The sequence below is a fragment of the Polypterus senegalus genome, chromosome 10 (genome assembly GCF_016835505.1).
Source record: "Polypterus senegalus isolate Bchr_013 chromosome 10, ASM1683550v1, whole genome shotgun sequence".
NCBI lineage: Eukaryota > Metazoa > Chordata > Cladistia > Polypteriformes > Polypteridae > Polypterus > Polypterus senegalus.
This window is the reverse complement of record NC_053163.1, coordinates 101,686,966-101,709,625: the sequence shown is the minus strand read 5'-3', so window position 1 is coordinate 101,709,625 and position 22,660 is coordinate 101,686,966. Positions and strand designations below refer to the sequence as shown.

Sequence of the window (22,660 nt, the reverse complement as noted above, 5' to 3'; positions counted from 1 at the left end):
GTTTTAATCATAGATCTCCTTAATTGTGCTGTTATATTCTTATGCTTACCTCAATATCAATAGTAATGTGTGAAAGAATAAAATCTTAACACACCTTCAGCTATGTCATATTTCCAATAAATAGGCTGGCATCTCTTCTAGGGTTTTCTATCTTCACAAAGCTGAGTTGGACTAAACAGGTTTGAAAATCAATTAATGAAAATTAGCTGACATCTCAGAAATCATGTGTCCATTTTGCAATATGAGTATTGTCAAGATAAGAGACATATTCAAGGTCACACACAATGAGTCAGTGGGAGGTGTACATAGCTGATGTAGCCACTGCCTTTCGTCCATTTTGCTTAATTAATTATTTATAATACGAGCTATCATTTTTTATGGATGGGCAATGAAGATTGAGGGAAGATAACCACAGTATAGAACTCAATGAAAAGCAGCAGGTTTTTCTGCTGTCTTTTGCTGACATGCCCTGGTATGAAGATATCATGACAATAGAATGTCATTTTAAAATAGAGAGTGATTACATACAGTAGATGTGAGACTTATCCAAACTCAAGTAAATTGTGAATGCCCTCTGTCCCACAAAGCTTTATGTTGTCTCTAAAACTACAATTATTTGCATTGTTTAACACTTGAAACTTAAAAATAATGGGATTAGTGAGCAGGAATCGTCTGCTCGTATTCTATTATTTCTATTTTCCAGACAAATACATATTTGCATTTGAGTCACAGAAGCATTCAAGGTATAAATAATTCTGTGGAGGAGAAACAGCAAGGCCAAATATAAAAGTGCAGTGTTCAAAGATATTCTGAATACTACTGCACTTTTATTGTTCTTCCCACAAACCTCACTTTTCAGCAGGTACTGTATGAGTACTTAATACATAGCAATAAATAAACGATTGTTTAAATAAACATATTTTCTTATCTTTCTGAATTAAGGTATTGGTAATTATATACTTTACTTTCTTAATATTTTATTAAAAAGTAATTATATTTTTGAACTGTACACGGTATTAGTAACAGTTTAAAATTTCACAAACACAATAAACATGTAAAACTGATTGAACTCTTTAATGCACTCGAATATAAGAGTAGTCAGATTTTAACTAATTCTCTTTTGTCGTTGGATAGTGCAACTTTGTTAATTTAACATATATGTTTTTACTCCTTGATTTAAAAATGTATTATGTTACTTACTTGGAATTTTCATTGGAAGACATACAATATCTAAGATAGGTGATATTACAGAATGGGTGTTAAGCTTTTTTAACTTGTCTTCTTTTTTTAAATCTATTTATTTGTAAGAGTTGAAACACACCATCAGGGGTTCAGGAGAGATACATGTACATTTCAAATATTCTTTGCAGTCTTGTCATCATTCTGTTTGCTTTGGCTTAGTGAAGCTTAGTGAGATTTAGTTTATTAGTCTTTAGGGGTTAAGTCTTTCACTGTCCCAATTTTCACTAAATGGCCAATGATTGGAAAGCACAATGTAGCCCCAGTATGAGTCTTTTAATTTCAGAGTATGATTATCTGTTTCATTGATTCATTTCTTTGAGCACTGAAGCGTTTCCATTTTTGAAAGATTTAGTGTATTTATTTAAGGAGAGATGAGCTTTTGTACTCATTTAGAATCGTCAACAGAACACTGTTAAAGATGCCAAATGACTATAGTAAATCTATTTTAACTAGTGCCTGGTCTAGGTTTATATTTTTTAATGTCTGTTAAATATGATGGGCTGCAGTTTCTTTTATTTATAAAGTTCAAATGTACTGTGGTCAATAATGAATGGCTCCAGCTAGGTACTGTTGTCATGCATACATTCATTATGTCATCCCTCTTTAAGTTTACAGCATGGAAATAAAGTAATTTAAAATAACTGTTTTGATTTGGGTTATTCACTTCTAACTCTAGAAGGCACTCAATAATTAATAATACATGATGCAAAAGGTAAATAATAATCCACTTTAATAAAAGAATAAACGTCACTGTGTCTGCATATCTGCATTTCCATCCAGTTGCAATGTCTCTGTCTTTCCAAAAGATGGTGCAACACAGACGTTTGTAGCAATAAAAGACATTGCATTTGTCATTCCAGCAGATGGTGCATCGCAAACATTAACACTGCTTTTATGAGTCCATTACCAAATTGCATAAAACTGAGACATGTGCATTACATTTGTTATTCCAACAGATGCATTTTAATGCATTTTTTTTTACTACAAATGCATGATGTGCCATCTGTTGGAATGAAAAATGCAATCCATTTTATTACTACATGCATTACAAAATACATGGGAATTGATGGTGCATTTCAGACATTAATGCTGAGGTCTACATTGATTACTTAGAGTTTCAATCTTCCTTTAATGCGTAGCACAGGTAGTATATAATAAAAAAAAGATAAAGAAAATTTATTATCTGCCTGACAGTGCTCTTGGCAGCCTATATCCTTCAAAAAGAGGTTTGTGTAACATTTAGATCTGTATTAGGACTGTATTTGAGGTATAATTTTAATCATAACATAATGATTTGTAATTGACTGTTTACATCACCCTAATAGACACCCTTCAGCCTTTGTTCGAAAATATAGAAGATTTAATGCAACTTATAGATTCATCGTATGCTGTGACAGGATTCTGCTCAATAGCAAAAAAAAAGCAAAAAAAAATCAATAAATAAAATAAAATAAAACTAGACACAAAACATAAAGTTTAATAGTCTTCCTATCTATTGTGTTTATTATTACTTTACTCAATATTAAATGTACAAAAAGGGAGAGCCTAATAGATTTTATGTCATGTAGAGTCTTTATAGGCTGATTAATTTATTTATACTTATTAGTTAAATTATTTGCTTGAAAAATCAATGAACTTTATTACAAGAAAAGTAACTGACACATTTTTGTAATAGGTTTAGATAGTAGTTAAAATAAAACCTCATTTATCCTTAGTTAATTACATGATAGTGTTAATATATTTTGCATTTTGTTGCTGTGGCTTCTTCATTGGTTATGTATGTCAAGCCTTGTGTTGAGAGAGCATGTTTTTAATTCCAGATTCCTGCCAAAGTGAGGTTGTCATTAGAAATTATAATTGAATTACTCCAAGTGAATAAAATTCTGTGGCAAAGAAAATAATTGAAATCCATGAACAATTAATTTTAGGTGGAAAGCATGAAAGCCTGCAGTCTGGGGCCATCTTCTCATTGGAATAGATTCATTTGAATTTTCTAAAGTTATTAGCTTACTTTAATGTGCTTCCCAATTTAGCATATACAGAAACTTTAAAGGTCAGCACTTATGGCTGGCGTGTAAGATGAGCTGTGACCTCAACGGCAACTTACATGCTGCTTAAAATCCACTTGTCCTTTTGTGAAACTGTAGTTAAATTAATAAATGCATTTGAAAAAGGATTAAGTGCTAAACACTAAAGGCAATACAGGTTACTTCCAGTGAATGATATAAGTATTTCTCCTATTTCGGGGATCACAGTCTTGCTCACATACATTCATTTAGTAAATTGTTATGTTCAGCCAGCTTGTCATTGTTGACAAACTGGCTGACAGCAAAGTGACGGCAGCCTTTCCATACACACACACCCACACACCTTATTGGTATCAATATAAATCTGACTTTCCTTCTTCAAACTGTCAAACAAAGTGAGGTAAAAAAAAAACAGAGAGATGGATGATATCATGTGTCCCTCTTTAGCCAAACGATTTCTTTTCAGAAGCATGTATTACTATTGATCTGCTTTAAAAATAATGTAGTATGTTGATTTACTCATGTTATCCTTTGAAATTCAGTTACTGGGAATCATAAAAGTTAACGTGAAACAACGATTGCTGTTTTACCTCTGGCAATCTACCAGTAATTATGGTATTTTTAGTGATGGCTATGCTTTCTGCACTTTTATTTTCATTTTTTAACAGACTATTTATGATCTTGAGCTGAACAGGAAGATTGCTTATGGGCAAGAAGTCCACTCATGCTGATTTTCAGAATTAAGCATCCATGGCTCCACTTCTTGAAAAGACTTACTATTTATTAATGCATGATAAAGCTAGCTCCCAAAACCACAACTTCCAATCAAGCTAAGGCATTTCTCCTTTCCACTTTTCTGAGGTTTCTAATTAACCACTAAGGAAGCTTATTAGTGTTGCTTGTACTATTGTTTCTTTTTTTGTTTAGACTGATTTTGCATTTTTTGGTCACTGCAGTCCATTATTGTATATTGGGTAGAACATATCACAGGGGTATCATCCTCACAAAAATATTTAATGTAATAATAAAATATCCTATGTCATTTCAAAAAATTCAGATGCTGTGAGCATCACATGCATTGATCAATAAGATAAATAGAAATAATAAATTAAAATGAATAAAAAGATAACTAAATTTAAAAATGTGAACCAACCAGTGATAAAAGATATTCAAAAACAAATGAACAAAGTTTAAGACATATTCAGACTGAAATGTGAACATGAATGAGAACATCACCTAGGGCTGATTTTTGCCCCTTGTTGTAGACTTGGGCAATGGTGGTTCTATTTTCAAATTAAGGATAAGAAATGAATGAATGGATTATTGGACAAAATACACCTTGTTAATAAAAATATGACGCATATGATTCCCAAGGTTTACTAGGTTGCTACTCAAGCAGTGCTTCTGAAGTTTGATATTGTGCACATTATAACTGACTTTCACGCAGATATCACAATGCACATCTCCAATTGCATTATGCTTGTTCCAACATAACATCCATCCATTATCCAACCCGCTATATCCTAACTACAGGGTCACGGGGGTCTGCTGGAGCCAATCCCACCCAACACAGGGCGCAAGACAGGAAACAAACCCCAGGCAGGGCGCCAGCCCACCACAGGGTGCACACACACACACATACACACACAGACACACACACACACACACCAAAGACAATTTAGAATCGCCAAAGCACCTAACCTGCATGTCTTTGGACTGTGAAACCGGAGCACCCGGAGGAAATCCACGCAGACATGGGGAGAACATGCAAACTCCACGCAGGGAGGCCCCGGGAAGTGAATCCGGGTCTCTTACATGTAACTGCAAGGCGGCAGCGCTACCACTGTGCCACCAAGCTACCCGCCCAACATAACATTTGTTCATCAATTTATTTTTCCTTGACAGAGTAAAGAGACTGTTTTGGCATAAGGAAGGAACAATCCCTTGTTGCAAAACCAGTGTTTTCGAAGCTACACCAGAGCACACTGACAACATCTTACACTGGGCCAACTTAGAATCTCTAGTCAACTTCATATACACACAATTTAGATCTGAGAGATTCCTGAGTGACATTAAGCGAACATGCAGACTCCACAAAGACAGTGACTAGGTCAGTAAGCAAACCCAGATCACTGGAACTCCCATCCCAAGTTTTCACATTTTTTAACATAAAATGTACAGACAGGAGGATGCAATTTAGTCCTTCTACTGGTTTTAATTTCCCAGTTAGAATTTAAACAAATGTCAGCATGTCAATTCCAGTTAAAAAAGTTATTCCTGGATCTGTTCCTCGATGTGAAGCATTTACTGTTTTCAGTACTGAAATCAGCTCCCCTAAGTTTCCACTTGGGTCCTTAAGTATTTGTTTTACCTTTTGCCCGAAAGATATCTGCTGAATTATTATTAAGTTTTTATTTTGATTTTCTTCATAACCTACTGAGTCAGATCAGTCCATTTAGTTTACCTTTTTATGAATATGTGAACAATGTTAATGTTAAAAAATAACTAAATTGCAGTTAAAATCTTCACCAAAATGTACTGCAATATAATCATTTGCAGTCGGTAAAAAGAAAATAATCTTCTCACATAATCCATTACTTAATAGCAACATCTCTTTCACATCTTCTAAATACCATAATTGCTAAAGGTGAATTCAGAACACAAAAGTGCTGTATACTGAAGTGCATATTAATCTCTCATTGCTCTGTCTATTTTCTCACTCTGTACATTACCTTTCTTTCTCCCGCCCTCATTTACAGTCTTAATTTTCAAAGCCATATTTCACTGTCCTTGATTCTATTACACCCATCTCTTTTTGTACTGGAAAGCCATTATGAATGGTAATTGGTATTAATTAAAAAATGGCTAACTCTATTTAGGATTATTTAGGATCCTGTTCTTTGAAATCTGAAACATAAGGCATTATGTAGCAAAAACCATAAACAAGATTAGTTCAGCATGAAGTGATTTTGCTACTGTTTATTTTATAACTGACATGAATTAAGTGCACATCCAGTCAATTTTATTTTGCTCGTAATCTGCGTGTGCCAATACCCACAGAGGTGGATTACATACCACTCCCCTTATACCCCCCCATCCTCCTCGACTCCAAGAGCTATGAGAAGGAACAAATTATATGGAGCAAATCAACTACAGCTAAGAGAAAACAGATCGTCGGGCGGTGTGTGAATGAATCACTCCTCATTTGTTTGCACAAGCATTAGAGCAATGAAGGAAGATCTTGTTTATTTGGCAGCGGCTGCAATGCTTGGTTTACTAGTGCAATGCGAATAAGTGATTCATGGTTTGTTTAATATAAAATGTACTTCTCTGCCTTACCATTTAATGTGATGTATTATACTGAATATAATGCTATGATAATTTGTTTTTAATGTTTTTTGTGCTGTAAGATTGGAGATAGGCTTGTAGTATCAGGAAATATAGTATTCCTGTTTCAAGTAGTGAAAGAGGGTGAGGTGAAAAAAGAAGATAACCACCTTCTAAAAATTACAACTGTATTAATAAAAAGCTAGGTAAAAAATTAACAATTCACATTTTAATAAAGAGGGTAAACATATTAATAAAGAGGGTAAACATATTTTTCTATCTGTAAATACATCTTAACATGAATTAATTTCTACTTGCATATCTAAGCCATCCTGATCACATGATCCCCTGCATTTATTATTTCATTCCTTGAAGTTTTTGCATAAACTATGACAGAGTTAGTATTTTTATGAATACCCTTCCATTATCTTAACCTGATTTTTCAGTTTAGGGTTGGAAAGAGCAGGTGCCAATCCCAGCTACATTAATCACAAAGTAAGAACAAATAGTGGAATGGCATTAGTCAGCCTCATATACACATTCACGCTCATTGACCCCCTGTCGATTAATGTAAAAAAAAGTATATTTGGGATTTAGGAGGAGACATTATGAAACTTGTATATGTTACTCATAATGTATAGACTCATTTTAACTTAAAAAGGTCAATAATACACAAGCTGATCTATCAAACCATTCATTTTCTAATCTGTTTAACCATTTTATAGTTTTGGAGAGCTGCTGCCCATTCTTGAAACAGCTAAAGATGGCCCTGAATAGGTTTCAGGTTCATCATTGGAAACATGCATCCACACACCTTCTACCAGTAATACCAGTTCAATTCATAGCTCCCAGTTAACCTAGCATGCACATCTTTGAGGTGTGAAAGGAATACTCAGATTAAAATCTAGGTAGCCAAATGTGATGAGAGTAATACCTTTTAAAATGCCCTGCAATAAGTAAATGGCTTCCCATCCAGGGCTGGATCCTATCTTATTCCGGATCCTATCCATATCCCTGTAATAAAAAGATTGAAGTGATGGACGAAGCAAGAATTTTGCTTAGTGTATATTACTACCTTCCTGTAAACTGTACCCACAGATGTATGCAGTGTAAAGAAATATTTGCATAAACTCTTTTATCACTAGTGTAAGAAAACAGACAGACTAATGTTGTGTTGGGGCACCCCATATAATTGGATGAAAAACTGAAGAAAAAGCAACAAACCACTTTAGGTCTTTTCAGATACGGGTCAAAATAGTAACTGGAGCCAAGATGGTGACTTTGACCCTTAAGAGGAAGCCAGACTGGAAGAGGTGATGCCAGTTGGTTGGTGGTTATCCAACCTGAAGTAGAGAAAGGAGGAGCAGCATTAGGCACCACTGCCAACCTTCGAGTTGGGGTGGAATTACAAGTAGATGAGCCCTCAAGTTGTCTCCCAATCGCATTTGTGTGTGACGTGAGCAAGACATGGTTCTATGGACAGCATCTAGAATGTCAAGGGGTATTAGTTAATGTATAAAGACATTAAGATGTGTTAATTGCACATCTTGCTTAATGAAAAATGTTTGTATTTGATTTTTCACAATGCACTTTTCAATTCAAAATCTCTTTTCAGATTATTCATCTTGGATTTAGATAGGACATGTTGAGGTCAAATATCTTGATGATATCAGCCATTTTGGTTTGAAAGTTATTTTGGTTTCTTTGAAAAATAAACTAATTAGACATATTAGAATTTCCATTTGAAAAACTATGGGCAAGCTGGTAGTCTTCCTTTCACCTAGAATATAATAAGATAAAGTCCAAAAACACAAGCAGTCAGTATGGAGGAGTGGTTGTTGTAAGTGTTGCCACACATGAAAATCATTGATCATATTGTTACAAAATAAGTAGTATTAAATACCTGCAATAAGCATAACTGATAATACAAACATTAATTTTCAGAACTCATATATTCTGGTTCAGAGTCTTTTTCTGGGAACATCTGGTGGTCTGGATGGGGCGCCAGTCTCTCACATGTTAACACATGCACACAGGACCAGTTTAAAGTCAATGATTAACCTAATATGTAGGTCTTTAGAATTGAAGAAGATATTAAGAGTATGTAGAGAAAATCCCAAGTAGACATAAGTAGAACATACTAATTCCATGCTGGCAGGGACAGGCCTGGAGGTGTGAGGCTGTAGTACTACCCTTTGTGACAGTCTGTTAGTAGCCTTCAACTAAATAGAAGTACAATAATAAAAATTGTGTGCATTTTCTGGTTTTGAAGATAAATTCATAACACGGTAAACAATATGCACAAACTTTTATACCCTCATTTTTTTCACACCACCGTAAAAAGCTAGGTTTGTTATTTTCTTCTAGTTGCCATTTCAATCATAAACATAACCAAAAAAACATGCTGTTGTTATTATTTCTCAGAATTCTAAGAGCTTTTTCTCTACCCTGCCTGAAGGATTAGCATAACTGAACTGCAAACCAAATAATTATTATGGATGAACATGACAGTAATTCCTAGAAATCAATTCACTGATGATCTCTACAAGATAATATATCAATTAATCAAGTGTTATTTCTTCCTGTTAAATTTTATATAATGACCTATTGGGTTAGAGTTCCTTCTATAAAATTTAGCAGTTCAAAGGGGTATAAGTGGAAGAGATTTATTTTTGCTGTAATTCCCTGTACCAGCCGTATTTCAGATGCAGCCAATTTTTTATTTTTGTATTTAGAGTTAAGCTAATCGATGATTTGAACTCCTCACTTCTTGCAGTATTTTAAGATTAAAAGAGAGCTGCTGTTTGACCATAACAAGTTTTATGAAGTTCTTCATTACATAATAGCAGTGCTATTAGCAACCTAATAGGCAATGCGAACAAAACAGTTCATCCATTTATTATTTATAGAGCACCTTCCCCAGGCTTAAAGCATATTACAAGTACAAATCCTTAGTATGTCTGTTTCTCTCTGTCTTTTTATTTATGGGTTACTCCCATTGTGAGCTAAAATTAAAAGCTTTAGCCAGTACAGTGCACTTCCCATCTAAACTGCATTCCTAGGGTTTTAATAATTGTTGCAAACACCTCATTTTGCTCACAGTATGTGTTGAGGACAAGGTACATGTGTTGTTTTGGGATTTAGAGTATTTGCTGTAGCTTCAACAATGAACACATTTTAATATTTGATTGTGTCCAGCCCCTGCTGCTCTCAGTTAATGTTGTTAACGCTGCAGTGTACTGCTTTTCTAACAAATGTTTCTGGGAGGAAGTTTGCCTAGACATGAACTTATGGTAAAAAAACAATAGAACCAGTATGACATGTGCATTTATGTGTACATCTTCAGGAGTTTTATATGTGTGCAATCTATTTTCCATGTATAATGCATTCCAATATTTGGAATACTATTAGCTGTATTAAGTAAGGTATTAAGGGTTATAAGAATTTGTTTTCTTCTTCTGGTGTCTATACTCCATTTTTTTCCTCTATATACTTCAAGTACCTTATTCCAGGCTTGATTTTTCTCTCGACTGGTGTTACAGTTCATATCTAAAGACAAATGGAGGTTTTACTCTTTAGCTCCTATAGCTGTCAGGCTTATTATCTTTTGAAGGTTTATATGTTTAGCTCAACATAACTAGCAACGTTAAATTCAACTGTGACAACATTATTCACTGATTGGTAATTTTAAACCCACATTTTTATTGTACTTTTTAACAGGAAGAGACATTAAGAACAGATAACACTCTTTGCTACAAACAATAGAGTTTTGAAACAAATGTTAAATTTACCTTGATGGACTTTAGTGTAACCCGTGCCAAAATTGCATGAGCACAAAGTATAGGGAAACAATAATCAAATACTTCCCTGAATATGTACATTTGAAAAGGCAGTTTCCTACATCCAGCTCCATTTGGGACTAGCTGCTGATGATGGCTGGTCAGGCTATTGAAAAAATCAGACAAAGCAACTTTCCTAAATCCTAGAGGTCATCGAATCTGAAAAGGATTACTTGTTTCTTGCTGTTCATTTTAGCAGATAAGCAGGCTTTTTCCTTCTTTGTGACTTATGGAATTTATCAAAGTTCCTAAATTTCCTTATTACACACACACACACACACACACACACACACACACACATATATATATATATATATATATATATATATATATATATATATATATATATATATATATATATATATGCACACACACTTTGTTAAAAACACAGACTGCTTTATATGTGGGCAGTTGTAAGATCATATACTGTAGCTATTAATACTGGCACTGGCAGGGCTTTTTAATCACAATTTCCAAGATACTCAGATATTCATTTTTTATTAAAGCAAATGGAGACGAATAAATATTGGAAATCATTCTTTTCTCTTGTTGTCTGCTCTATCACTTTGTCTGGACAGACCCTATTTACCAGACTGGCACCAGTTATACTTTAATGTGACGTGTAACTCCTTACTGTTTTGTTCAGAATCAATAATACAAGGGTAATGGCAAGATGCCTCTGTACAGTTGCAGCTTATTGACAGATGAAAATATATTTACTACTGATATAATGGCAGGATCAATCAATTACAGTATTGATGGACCTTCCACTTTTAGAGGAATTAACATTTTGATAGAGTGTAAGTCTGACATGAGTAAAAGATGAAATGTCTCAATGCCTGTTCCTATTTTTGTGCTGAGTATGGAGCTCAGGTAGTCACTCAGGGACCATTAGAGCAACTATGTAGTTGAACTAGTATCAGATTATTATTATTATTATTATTATTATTATTATTATTATTATTATTATTATTATTATATTAAATGTGGGGGAAATATTACAGAGTGCAGTGCCATTACAATGGCAGTGGCATACATCTGCTGAAATGTATCATTTGCTTTAGTGTTTAATTACACTTAAGTCTTCTGCTATTTAAAACAAATGGCCATGAATTTGTGAATCACTTTATTGATTCATTTTACTCATTTAAAGTATTTCAGGGAAGATGAACCCCAGCTCCAAACCAATATAAACAAAGATTTCTAACATTAGACATCCTTAAAAACAAAAATAAATGTTAGCTCTAATATACTTTTTTCTTATCTGTTGAAGTCTGGCCTTTATTCTTTCTCTGAAGTGAAATATGCAGTATATATCACAAATCTTAATTTTAGAAATGTATTGCTTTCAGTGGTTTCTTTGCCTTAAATCATGTTATATTGTTTTAGTTTTTGCAAGCCTTTAGCTGTGGGTCCTGCCTGGATTTATAAGCAACTTATAATGCTATATTACCTTTAAGAAAAATGAGAATGTCAACACTCTGCATGAAGCTGAGACCTCCCTGCTGTGACAGTATCCCCTGCAGTTGAAAACACTCACTTACAGGGTACAAACGCACGAGAGACAGTTGTATGATTTGACCAGAAACGCAAGCATTAGAAATGTGCCTGCTTTCTCTCTTCACCAAGCTATAGGAGCAAAACAAGATCCATTTGTATATAATTCCTCCTCCTGTAATCTACCCCGATTTCTGAGTCAGTACAAGTTAAAGGTGTATTGATGTCTCAAGTACTTTTCCTGACATCCATGGCTTATGAGAGTTACAGTAACTTGCAGCTTGCTGCTCCCAGAAGCATTTTAGTATATCATGAAAACTGTTCCAGTACGATGATCAGTTTGTGCTTTGGTGGTCTCAATAGATTTGAAGACAAGACTGGATGCAGTGGCACATCTATAACTCAATGTTGTGATTCTCCATACTTGTTCAAGGATGTGACTCACTGAATTAAGTGTGTGTAAAACACTTAACCTGTGGTGATGTCACTTATCTAGTGATGTCTATGTTGTGTGGTGGCACCTTTCACCTTCACAGCAATATGCTGACGATGAATGACTAAGTGTGGTCAGTTTGACATGTTGTATCTCGGTTCTAGTTTTTCACTTAGATTTTCAGATACCCTGCTTTCGATGAACAATGTTTTTGTTTGCCTTTATATTCCATTTCAGTCATATGGTAATATCATGCAATACAATACAGCCCGCAATTTGTACCAGCAATATTTTGTATCATGAAATTGGTATAAGTGAATGTTTGTCTCTTGCCTGATCAAAGCATTATAATAATAATATCATGACGGAGCAGAACTCTAATAAGATCTCCTTCCCACTGTCCAAAAACCTCCAACCACCATACTGAAACAGATGAATTAAAAGATGTGAAATAGAAAGGGGTCAGGGAAGAGAACATTTATGATTATAAATGAGAAATTAAAACAAAATGTTATTCATAATCATCAATGCTTTTTTCCCAATGAACTTATGTCAAAAGAAATGTGGTTGATTCTTGCCACTGACCCCTTCATTAGTGTTAAGTTTACAAAAGTGAAACATCAATGCTGAAATAATAGCTGTTAGGGGAGCTTTTGTCTAGTGGCAACAATTAGTAGTTTAGTTGTAAGACTTCCCAAGAAGAAATGTTTCTTTTGAAAGGGAGATTTTGATGAGTTAGATGTATCCAATAGAAGATATAATTGAGGAGTGACTTGAAGGAGAATAATAGCAAGGAGGACATAAGAACCCTAACACTAAATCATAATTCAGATAGCAAAGGGCAGCCCCAAAACATATGTAGAAAAATATCTGAGAGTTCCATGGAGTTAAACTGACAGATGTAATAACGTTGAAAACTTTGTCACATTATTTGAATAATGTGCTGTACTGTAATTTCTCAGACAGTTGACTTTAAACACCAAGTATGCCTTTTTAATGCCCCCCTCTGACTCACTGTGTAGCCAAGAGAAGCCTCTTGATGGAAACAGTTGTCCCTTATCCTGATATTTAACTCCGTGAAAGTAAAGGTGTCAGCTAAATATATAGTAATATTCATCATCATTTTCACTCTGCTTATCCTGACTAAAATGTAGTAGATACATTTAAAGCTGGTCTGATCAGGTCACTCTAACCTAAGAAATGTCTTCTGATGTAGAGTTTCCATATGCTTGCAGGGCTGCTGGGAAATATAATCTATCTGGGGTCTACTTAACCAGAAAAAAATATTCTCATTGTAGACAATGTGTTTAATTAAGGGTACAACTTTATGACTATTATTGATTTTAAGGGTATCCTTTAGTTTTATATATAATTAACTCATATTTTATTATCCTTGAGTTGTGTTATTCTCATTATATATATATATATATTGTTTTTGTTGCCTGTCCATAAAACCAATATGTTAATTCTTCAAATGCACTTCAATCATTTGTAGTCATTATTATGAATGAGCAACATTAGACCTTAAGAAAGGAAATAATAAGTTCATAAACATCAGGCAGGATTTGGAGCCTTGACTAAAAATCAAAGTTGTGGACATGCTTTTCTGCCATTATTTAAACATCAGAAAATTACTATGTGATGGGTAATATTTAAAGAAAAGACTAATGTATTTTATTTTAGACAACACATTCTTGGAGTTAAATTATGTTTGATTGATTCACTTCCAATGCAAACGCAGTAGACCTTAGAAATATTGATTTACTTCTTCTCTTCTCTACTTGCCTGTGACTTGGTTAGGCTTTATTTTATTCTGGTGTTGGTTTTAATTCAGAGCGAAAACTAAACATATTCCCTAAAGATATGCTTAACTCTTTCAAGTACTCACTATTCCAAGAGTTGCAAAATAAATTAATGTTGTAAAGAAATATGCAAACTCAAAGTTAATTTCTATTACTATCAGATAATATATAAAAATGCTATATAGGTCACTAGTTGTATTAAATGTAACCCAGTTTCTATGGAAACCTGCCCAGACACTGATATAATGGAAACACAAAAGACAGGCACTCTTGTGTGGACTGCGTGAAAAATTCCTTGGATATAAATACTTGTACCCCTGTTAGGGTTAATAATTGCGCCACTAGGTGCATAGTTTCTTTTTCAAAGGCCTCTAATGGATGTAGAAAAGGTAATATGAACAAGAACTACAAAGGAGTGCCAGTGTATTCTGCTCACTTTCAAAGGGAAACAAAAAGAAAGACAACAGCCTATAAAGCTCATAAGTATTACACATTTAAGCTTTTAGTTTCAATAGTTTTATGCCATTGAGTTAAAAATATACCATTCATTTTGAAACTGTCATGTTTTATTTTTTTTCTCTCTCTCTTATTGCTCAGTGTGTGGATTGGCATTGCACTGTGCTGGTAGTGTGATAGGTTGCCTTTCTGAGAACAATGGTCTAACACTGTAGGCTTTTGTTTTGTTTTATACATGTTGGTTAAGGCTTTGTCATTACTACATTAGGATTAAAAAAATTAAATAAAGAATGGTCCGTGGATTTAAAAATAAACATTTATTATGCACCACTATGCCCCATCTAATATATACAGTACTTGTATTATAATTAATAAGGTCAAAGTGCCCAGTAGCTAGTATGGTTCTCTACTCTGCTTGTGTCTATTCCACATCTGTAATGACAAATAATGTTTTCTGATCTGATGATTGTCTCTGGCATAAGGGACATGTGGTCAAACCTGTAGGTCAGGAGTGTCCTTCTCTTCAATATAGTGGGAAAATGGCCTTTTAATGTACTGTACTGTACTGAATAACTAGATATAAGAATGCAGATTAAAATAGCATTAATACTCTGTGCTGCTAGTAAAAATGAATAAAATAAATCAGCAAATCTTGTGAAGATACAAAATTAATTTTATGTGAAATTATAATAGAAATAAGAATCATTCTGGTAATAATCACAACCCATGCCATGTTTACGTACATCGGGCAGAACAAAAATGAATACTCTTACATAACATCATCATCTGATATTTAAGTGACTAAGTGCCAGGCGATGACACAAGGCTTTCTGAAAAAGGTTGCCAGTGAGTCATCTTTTGCCACTTTTGTGCTGCAGAATCAATCTCTTCACAGAGTAAGACATCCACATACGCTTCAGTAGATCCCTGGCATGTTGATCTCTTGGATGCTGTGAATTTGCCACTTAAGCACGTTTTATTTATTCACTTAGAACAGATGCCTGTGAAGGATCCTTGGCCTTGTCCATTTGTTGTGTTAGAGACCAACTTTCAACGAGTGTTCTGTAAAGATCAAGGTAAATGTTTGTGCAGGCTGGTGTTAAGATGCTGGACTGCACACCATGATGTTGCTTCTTTGGTTACCAGGAATCACTAACTTTTAGACCCTCGGTCTATCCCCAAATGTGCCAGTGTAATATTTAATTTTGGATGACAGTACTTTGATTATATTATTTCCTACAACTGTATTTATTAAAAACTGTTAGATTGGTTCCTAGTGCAGGGTTTCAAAAAGGCATTGATAAAACTGATCTAAGCACAATTTGTTCAATTAAATAGATAGATAGATAGATAGATAGATAGATAGATAGATAGATAGATAGATAGATAGATAGATAGATAGATAGATAGATAGATACTTTATTAATCCCAAGGGGAAATTCACATAGTGAATCATGTACTCAAGGACACCAATAGATTTTAAGGGGTAGTGCATTTAATCTTCATACAAATGATTATGGGAATCTGGAACAAACTACACAGTCATGTAGTTAAAGCAACCTTTAAATTATCTGGATGATATAACAGAACTGCCTTGCTATTAGATGATCAAACAAGCTGGTAGGACTGAGTGGTCTCCTCTTGTTTGTCAAACTTCTTATATTCTAAAGTTCTAGATTTTTGGAAAAGTAACATTTTCTTCATGGGAAATTCAATGAAAAATTATTTTCAAAACTGTACACAAAGACAAAAGAGTGTTTAGTTTGTAAAACAAATCAAAGCTAAAGAACGTCTTTGTAGCTATATTGTAGCAGCAAAAATGAAGTAACTAATACAGAGCTGTGTGGCAGGTTAATTAGTTTACAGAGGGAGGCAGGATGGCATTGTGTGGACTTGAAATAGAAAATGTGAGATTGCAGGTTCTCATTCCACTACAGACTTGTTACATGCCCCTGTGCTTTTGTATCAGCATCTGTGGAAAGATCCTGAAGAGTTAAGCAGAAAAAGAGGAAAGTGCAGAGAAGGCAGATGTGTTTTAGTGCAAAGCAAAATGTTAACCTTTCTTTTTTTCCACAGTTTATTTAAAAAATACAAAGTGATATTAAACAAAAGACTTTTTTTATTATCTAGCTGTTTTTTTTTCTGATACCATCTGTGTTTGTCTTGTAGTAGTGCACTCTATCTATCTATCTTAGAAGATAAACATTAGCATGCATGTCTAAAGTAGTCATTTAGAAATATTAATTTTCCTTTAAAACACTTTATGTGGATTTCCTGTGTATCCTGTCAAATGCTACTTTCTTTCTGATGATTATTTGAAGTTTATTTTATTAGACAGAATGTTGACAAGAGACTTGACTCACACTCTCCTATCTCTCAGTTCCTTTCTTTGAGATTTAAGACACACTGCTCTTTTTCTGGGACAGAGGCTCAGCTGGAGGTCCCACTTCATGGAGATCAAATGGTCACAAAAATACCCGTGCTATGTACAGATGTCCATTCTACCCAACAGATACTGAATATTGAGTCAGGGTGAAATAACAGTGCATGTATTGAATATATTTTATTAATAAATGGGATTAGCTTAACATTAGCTTACTTATAAAAATTAAAGTATTAAATATTAATTATCTACAATAATATAAAATAACAGTTAGGCATTGTTAAGGGACATTTGTTGATAGAAGGATGCCAGAGGAAAAGGCATCTCCATTATAAAGAAGTGTGAAGTCCTACACTGGCAGTAATACTATTGTATTTTAGCCAGGGCTTCATGCCATGTCTAGGGTTCAAATTTCTTTTCATGTCCTTTTGTTCATTTTTGAGTTGTTCATTTATGTGTTATATGTTCGGATTCAGCGGGTTGGAAAATGGATGGATGAAGTTATATTTTTGTTAATTATCTGCATTGTCCTATATACCTATATTATGTCCTATGTGTTGTGGTTTTCCAAGAGGCAGAGCCTCCTGCCCATCACAGCAACCCACAGTGCCTTCCAGTTCATCTCGAATGCTGTAGAGAGCTGATGAATTTACTTGTGATTTTTTTACTCTGCTTTTGTGATTTACAGGATTTTTTGACATTTTGCCCTGTTTGTTTTGTTTACCAGTACTTGGATTCCTGTATTGGAACTTTGTTTGCATTACTGTAGGCTGTCTCATTGTTTTGTACAACTCTTTGCTTTTTCTACTACAAGGAGCTTCATTGTTGTTGAAGAGCATTTTTGAAAAATAAATCTTTTTATTTTATGTTTGGCCTTATATCCAGCCAAGGCATTTTCAAGTATTTTTGCAACTCTCTTGTATTTCTGGGCTCTCAGTTCAAAACAGATACTAGTTACCTTGGCATCAAGAACCAAGAGGGCGTAGAAGCAGGTTCCAGGTGTTTTTCCTTTGCAAGCAAGAACTATAAAGCAATAATAATTACTTTTTTATTGATCACATCAAATTTGGCTGTAAGGCAATGGTCATCTGTGTGTGTACCAACATACTAGATAAGGTGTAAATTATTGTGAATCTAATTTTTGTTTTTTGTTTTGTGACAGTTTTTTAAAGTTTTTGTTCCGTTTTACACTGATGCCCATTTCTGTAACTTTCTATAGTACTTAACTATATGCAGAGCTTTGTTAATGTTCTAAAGTTTCAAGTAACCTTTGAATAAGTTCGTTTGCAGTTCACTACACCTGTAACTCCATTTTGCACAAAATGCAAGAGTTATAGAACACAAAACAGATGTGAAAAATTAGAGTAATATTTTAAAAAAGGTGTTCAATGGAAAAAAAAATAGATGATGTGCTTGTCATCTTCAAGAGTTGATTCCAGTCACTGAATGTGGCATTATCATAGCCTTTTGAAGCATAATCATCATCTGGGCAGGTGAAGAAGGCCACTGTACCCATACCCTTCAAAACAAACAAAAACAAACTGTAGTCAGGATTAGGTTTATTCCTCCTGGTCTCTGAATATTAATGGAAAAGCGATTTAAGGAAAAAAGCTAAGCATACTTGTGAGAACCTGCAGGGTACCCCAAAACAGAAACCTCTAGGAGCCCCAGAGTAAGAGAATGAGGGTAGCATTCTGGGAGGAAACACTCAGCACCCAAGAATATTACAATATCAGAGACTCAGCAGATGCCAGAGTTGTCTCACTGTCTGCAAATAGTCAGATACCATTGATGGCCAGCAAGAATATATAAACCTTCCTGGTTAATGTGAGCCCTAGCTGAAGAAGCCAGTGGTAGGATCCTCATTTGAAGGCTAAAGTGAAAGAAGACAAGCAGAAGGTCAATGCTGTCCATCCACCCAATAACCAGTAGTACACAGTCATTGAAATAAAAGAATGGGACCCTTTTAAATATGATGGGTTTGTAGGAAGTTGCAGCAGGTCTCAAAGGAGTAGGAATGCCATAGGCCACTAGAGGGAGGTCTGGTCTGGTGTCTCTGTTGCCAAAAAAATAACTTCTTCACAGGTACATTTGAGTCAAGGCTTAGGAAGAGAACTGAAGTGAAATATAGTACAGAATCTGAGAAGGGAGACTGCTTTAATGTCATAGTAGGTGAACCATTTAGTTTAATTGTGTAATAGCTAGACCTATTAGATCACCATCCATCCATCCATCCATCCATCCATCCTCTTCTGCTTATCCGAGATCGGGTTGCGGGGGCAGCAGCTTGAGCAGAGATACCCAGACTTCCCTCTCCCAGGCCACTTCTTCTAGCTCTTCCAGGGGAATCCCAAGGCGTTCCCAGGCCAGACGAGAGACTCAGTCCCTCCAGTGTGTCCTGGGCCTTCCCCGGGGCCTCCTCCAGGTTACACGTGCCTGGAACACCTCACCAGGGAGGCGTCCAGGAGGCATCCTGATCAGATTCCCGAGCCACCTCATCTGACTCCTCTCTATGCAGAGGAGCAGCAGCTCTACTCTGAGCTCCTCCCAGATGACTGATCTTCTCACCCTAGCTTTAATGGAAAGCCCAGACACCCTGCGGAGGAAACTCATTTCAGCCGCTTGTATTCGTGATCTTGTTCTTTCAGTTACTACCCACAGCTCATGACCATAAGTGAGGGTAGAAATGTAGATCGACTAGTAAATTGAGAGCTTTGCCTATGAGCTCCTTTTTCACCAGGACAGACTGATGTAGAGCCCGAATCACTGAGGATGCTGCACCGATCCGCCTGTCAATCTCACACTCCATTCTTCCCTCACTTATGAACAAGACCCCAGGATACTTGAACTCCTCCACTTGGGGCAGGATCTCGCTCCAAACCCTGATAGGGCACTCCACCCTTTTCTGGCTGAGGACCATGGTCTCGAATTTGGAGGTGCTGATTCTCATCCCAGCCTCTTCACACTCAGCTGTGAACTGATCCATAAAGAGAGCTGAAGATCACGGCCTGATGAAGCAAACAGGACAACATTATCTGCAAAAAGCAGTGACCCAATCCTGAGTCCACCAAACCAGACCCCCTCAATGCCCTGGCTGCGCCTAGACATTCTGTCCATAAAAGTTATGAACAGAATTGGTGACAAAGGGCAGCCCTGGCGGAGTCCAACTCTCACTGGAAACGGTTCGACTTACTGCCGGCAATGTGGACCAAGCTCTGACACCGATCATATAGGAACCAAACAGCCCTTATCAGGAGGTCCGGTACTCCATACTCTCAGAGCACCCCCCACAAGATTCCCCGAGGGACACGGTCGAACGCCTTTTCCAAGTCCACAATACACATGTAGACTGGTTTTGCAAACTCCCATGCACCCTCCAGGACCCTGCTAAGGGTGTAGAGCTGGTCCACTGTTCCGCGACCAGGATGAAAACCACACTGTTCCTCCTGAATCCGATGTTCAATTATCTGACAGACCCTCCTCTCCAGGACCCCCCGAGTAGACTTTTCCAGGGAGGCTGAGGAGTGTGATTCCTCTGTAGTTGGAACACACCCAACGGTCCCCCTTCTTAAAGAGGGGGACCACCCCCCCAGTCTGCCAGTCTAGAGGCACTGTCTCCGATGTCCATGTGATGTTGCAGAGGCATGTCATCAAAGACAGTCCTACAACATCCAGAGCCTTAAGGAACGCTGGGCGTATCTCATCCACCCCCGGGGCCCTGTCACCAAGGAGTTTTTTGACCACCTCGGTGACAGTCCCAGAGATGGGGGAGCTCACTTCCAAGTCCCCAGGCTCTGCTTCCTCATTGGAAGGCATGTTAATGGGATTGAGGAGGTCTTCGAAGTACTCCCCCCACTGACCCACAACGTCCCAAGTTGAGGTTAGCAGCGCACCATCCCCACCATATACAGTGTTGATACTGCACTGCTTCCCCCTCCTGAGACGCTGGATGGTGGACCAGAATCTCCTCGAAGCAGTCCGAAAGTCGTTCTCCATGGCCTCCCCAAACTCCCCCCACACCCAAAATTTTGCCTCAGCAACCACCAAAGCCACATTCCGCTTGGCCTGCCTGTACCTATCAGCTGCCTTCAGAGTCCCACAGGACAAAAGGGTCCTATAGGACTCCTTCTTCAGCTTGACAGCATCCTTCACCGCCGGTGTCCACCAAAGGGTTATGGGATTGCTGCCATGACATGTACAGACTACCTTACGGCCACAGCTCTGGTCAGCCGCCTCAACAATAGAGGCACGGAACATGGCCCATTCGGACTCATTGTCCCTCACCTCCCTCAGGACATGGTCGATGTTCTGCCGGAGGTGTGAGTTGAAGCTACTTCTGACAGGGGACTCTGCCAGATGTTCCCAGCAGACCCTCACAACATGTTTGGGCCTACCAGGCCTGACCAGCATCCTCCCCCATCATCGAAGCCAACTCACCACCAGGTGGTGATCAGTTGACAGATCCACAGGTCCGACGACACAACCACAAAGTCGATCATCGAAACTGAGGCCTAGGGTGTCCATATGAACATGCTTGAACATGGTGTTCATTATGGACAATCTGTGACGAGCACAGAAGTCCAATAACAAAACACCGCTCGGGTTCAGATCGGGGGGGCCATTCCTACCAACTTGCCCTTCCAGGTCTCACTGTCATTGCCCACGTGAACATTGAAGTCTCCCAGCAGAACGAGGGAGTCCCTAAAAGGTAGCAACAAAACACAGCTGTTTCCATCTCATGTTAACAGAATACTCTTTTATCATTAGAAGATAATGCGGTGCATGACCGAGTCAATGCAAACATCTTCTGTGAAAAAAAAAGTAATTTTTGACTGAAGTAACATGCAACTATGTTTAATAATGAATTTGTTGCAGTAATTGTGTGACTATATATGTGAGGTAGCAGTTAGTTGCATAATGTAATTGCCATAGTAAAGAATTTGAATTTAGCTTTTACTGGCCTGAAAAAGCTCAAATGATCACAGCAGTGTGCCCTAGGTGCGTATGTTTAATGCAAAACCTTGCTCTTTTTTAGATTTTTTTCTTGTGTTTTAGTCATATTCAGTATCCCACAGAGGGTTACAGAAACCACAAGAGAAGTGTGTATGGTGTTTATACAATAGTAAAAGTGATTGCTGTGTAAATTTAATATTAAAAAAAAATTGGTAAAACTATGCGCTATTGTGGGGCCAAACCCATAATTGGACCAAAAAGACCAAGAAAGTATAAAAATTGTGGTTTGTTTAAAAATATGACACAAATGGAAGGGAATGTGGTAAAGAGTAAACACAACACATATGTGAACCAAAAGAAAGCAAATAACCTGCTACTGCACAGGTACTGTATACCTAGACATTTTTTTACCAATGTAAGTGCCTAACATACCTATACATAATGTCTTACAATACACTCCTAAAAATAAGCTCTCATTATCTTTCTACCACCATCTCTAGTGTCTTTTCCCCTGCCAGTTGAGCTGTCGCCAATGTCCACTCTCCTTACTTCCAGCACAACCACTTTAAAATGAGCTTTTAAGCCCCACAACCATTGTTAACAGATGGTAAAAAAGGTTATATTTCCATAAGAAACTTGGGAAACATTTGCTTTTACCAGGCAACTGATCATTTTCACATGGTTGAATTTTTTTGTTCTTG

The 22,660-nt window shown here is 36.5% G+C and overlaps 1 protein-coding gene across 1 annotated transcript in view; it reads left to right on the top strand.

Annotated features, from left to right (window-relative positions):
- Positions 1 to 22,660, top strand: part of LOC120538213 (AF4/FMR2 family member 2-like) — a 475,516-nt gene that overhangs the window by 30,314 nt on the left and 422,542 nt on the right. The window lies entirely within an intron of this gene.